This window comes from Aptenodytes forsteri, unplaced genomic scaffold, assembly GCF_000699145.1.
Source record: "Aptenodytes forsteri isolate BGI_AS27 unplaced genomic scaffold, ASM69914v1 Scaffold72, whole genome shotgun sequence".
NCBI classification, from domain to species: Eukaryota; Metazoa; Chordata; class Aves; order Sphenisciformes; family Spheniscidae; genus Aptenodytes; species Aptenodytes forsteri.
The window spans coordinates 839,103-842,449 of NW_008796193.1; the positions used below are offsets into that span (position 1 = coordinate 839,103).

Genomic DNA, 3,347 nt, shown 5'->3' on the forward strand with positions numbered 1-3,347 from the left:
CGGGGCTGCCGGTGGAAGGTGGGCTTCACGGGAGTCAGCGTGGGTGGGGTGCGAAAGGCAGAGTGGGCTGAGAGGGGCCTGGGGTTTTGCTTTCTTTTCGATCTAAAATTGTGCGAACTGGGTGATGTTCTGGCCCAGCGTCTCTGCTGCCTGCTGTGTCTGAGCGGGCTGATAAGGGTGTTCCTGCTATGGCAGGAGGGACAGGTCGTGTCTGCTGATGTCCCCGAGGAAGACTGCAGTGCTGGTGAGGTTTAATGTGTTTATAATGGCTGGTAGGGATGTTTGTGTAAGGTAGAGCCTTGAGCCTTGTCACTTGAATATTGCAGGTACTAACCCTGCTCTGTTTGCCAGCTCTGTGCTAGGGACCGGTTTTCAGTGTGTTCAGGGTGTCTGAACACCCTTGAGCGGGGATGTCTCAATGCTGCTGCAGCCCACGGTCTCTCTCTTTGCTACTGAAAACACTGGGGGAGAGTGAAGATGCGGGGGGCTTCACTCCGAGCCCATCTCCTGGTGGGTGAGGACCTGGGGGTCCCAAAGCCAAGTGGTGTCTGTCCTGAGCCGACTGGTAAAGCAGACCACCCGCCCGAGGGGCCGGCCACCAGAAAAAAAGAACCCCACACTTTTCATCAAAAAAAAGGCATTATTTTGTATTTGATAGTGTTTTAATGATGCTTGTATCAGCCTCTCTTATTAAGACTGTTAAAATGCTTAAGGAATTTTTCTTCGTTTGGAACTCTGGTGCTAAAACTGGTTTGATGTGGCTTTTAAAGATGCCTGCGATAACTGTGTGTGGATAACAATCTTGAAAGCGATTTATTTTAGCTTGTGTGAAAGAGGAACTGCTGTGGCTCGGTTTTTCAGTCAGCTGTGATGCTCTGTGAAGAACTACATCTTGTACCTGCCCCGAGACTTGTGTTGGAGACTCGTTCCTCCTGCTGTTAAACGATCCCTTCGGGAACAGCCCAAAACGTGCCAGGTGGACACAGGTTATTGCTCAGGGATGGGGACGTCACGTCAGTTTGTCATAGGTGAGGGGAAAATGGAGTTTTCCTAAGAGCTCCCGCTGCCGGATCCCCTGCCGGTGACATTGCCCACCTTGGTGCCGGCATGCTGGGGTGAGTTGTAGCCAGGCCCAACGGGGCAGGGGACACAGGGGGCAGGAGGTTGTTTTGGGGTGATCTGCACAAAAAGCTGGGAGCACAGCCGCAAATTCTCTCTGAGGGCCTCCCAGAGGGTCTGTAGTTGCTCCCGGGAGCCAGCCATGCCAGTAAGATTTCCGAGCATAGTTGCTGGCAGGAGCCAGCCATGCCAGTAAGATTTCCGAGAGATTAATCAGCGTCTTGTCTCTTTTCACTTGTCTTGGTAAACCCTTTATGTGCTTCCTGAGGCTGGATCAGAATGGAAAACCACTTTTTTAGACTTGCAAACCACCACCATTATCTCTGGAACAACAAACCATTCTGGTTTGTTGCATACCCCTGTAGCAGACCTGCAGTAGTTAGCATAGCTTGTGACCCCCTGATGGCAAACACAGTGCCATCTCCTCTGCCAGGCTGCTCTTCTATCTGCCTGCTATGGCAAGGTCCATGTGTGGACTGGGGGGACCTGGTTCTTCACCATCCCCTTGGTGGTACTGTTTGCATGGAGGGAGGACCAGCAGCAGTAACCCCCCCTCGATGTAACAGGAGGAGGCTCTGGCATGGGTGGGCGAAGGAGAAACAGTTGGGGTAATTGAGCTGGTTGTTGCTTCTCATTGCTCGCCAACGTGTTTACCTTCCACGAGCTGGAGGCCTTTTGCTCTGGTTCAGCAGTGGCCACATAATCCAGATTCCTCAGATAAATTCCTGCTGTTTCTCTGGGATCCGTGGCTGCTGTTTTAGTTGCCTAGAGCTCTGGGCCAGACACAGGACCCTTGTTGCACAAAATCAGCTCCCATGAATGATGCTGTTGTGCGTATGTCTCCGAGTTTCTCTTTTCCTCCCTCTTGCCCTCCTCCATTGGAAGCTGGGGAATTCAGTATCTGTGAAATCCTGCCTGCCGTACTCGTGCAGCTGGCAACACCGGCTCCATCTGCCATTTCGTGTGTGCCAGTTAACTTCTTTCCCCTGATTTTCCTCTCATAAACAAGGATATTGAAGCCATCCTCCTCTTCTCAGCCAGAGCCAGCTTGCTCGTTTCATGCTGGTGCTGACCCTGTGCCGAGACCGGTGCTGGAGCATCCCCGCGGCCCCAGAAGCCATCCAGCGAGCGGCCAGGGCTGGCTCTTGGGGTGTGCCTCCCCTTCCTCCTTCTTGGCCTCCCGCGGTTGAGTCTGACCTCCTCGCAGGGGGGATGCAGTGGGGGTGAGCTGGGGTCAAGGTAGATGGGGCAAAGGCGGTTTCTGGGTTATCTGAAGTGGGCAGGAGGGGAGGAGCAGGCAGCTCCTCTCCCGCTTGCCGTTATTAGGGCCTTGAGTAGGATGCCGATGCCAGATCGGGTTTATGGCCGTCCTTCTTTATGAATAACGCCCCGGTACCCCGCACAGATCCGCGTGCTCTGCAAGGGCACAAACGCTCCCGCGCTGCCATGGCGAGATGCCCAGCAGGACTCGCGGGTGGGTTTGCCGCTTGCAGGTGTGTCGGGGATGCTCTGCTGGGCCTGGGGCTCCTTGTGGGGGTTTTACTGGGGACCCGGAGGTCTGAAGGGCTGCGGTGGCAGCGGCGTGGGTGGCTGCTTTTTATAGCTGGGGATTGAGAAAAGCAAACAAGCGTTCTGCATTGGGTGACCGGACAGAGAAATAAATCGGGCACCCCAAGGTGGGAGAGGGGGGCAAGTGCAGGCTGGGCCCAGCTCTGACATGGGGCTAGACCCGGATCGAGCTGGTTCACGTGAAAATGTCGCCGGCTTCTCCTGTTCTCCATCTGCGGCAGGGGAAAATTATGAAACATAACACTTGCGTTAGCAGAGCAAGAGTCCCCTGAGTATATGCTTGTGAATAAATTTACCCCACGACACCCACTTCTGGTGTGTTCGTTTCTGTGGTTGGTTTTTATTTATACGCCTGAAAGAAAAAGTTAACTTTGTTTTTCCCCCTGTTTGTTTTGGTTGTTGGAAAAAGAGAAGCAGATAATGACCATCTCGGGGCCGCTCAGGATGTGTTCACTGTGGGTGCGTGGGTTGTCGTTTCACGGTGGGTGTTCAGCTGGAGCAAAGATGCTTTTCCCATGGATTCGTATTATTTTTTTTTTTTCCTTCTTTAAGTCGTTTGCTTGTTTTGACTTTTCCGGGTTGTTTTCATTTGGCGTGGGGTGTTGCGTGCCGTGGCCAGCAGAGGGCGCCCTTTCCTGCTCTGCTGCCGTGGGGGGGGG

General features: G+C 53.7%; 1 protein-coding gene across 1 annotated transcript in view; it reads left to right on the forward strand.

The window, feature by feature from the left end:
- Positions 1 to 3,347, forward strand: part of STARD8 (StAR related lipid transfer domain containing 8) — a 73,624-nt gene that overhangs the window by 13,073 nt on the left and 57,204 nt on the right. The window lies entirely within an intron of this gene.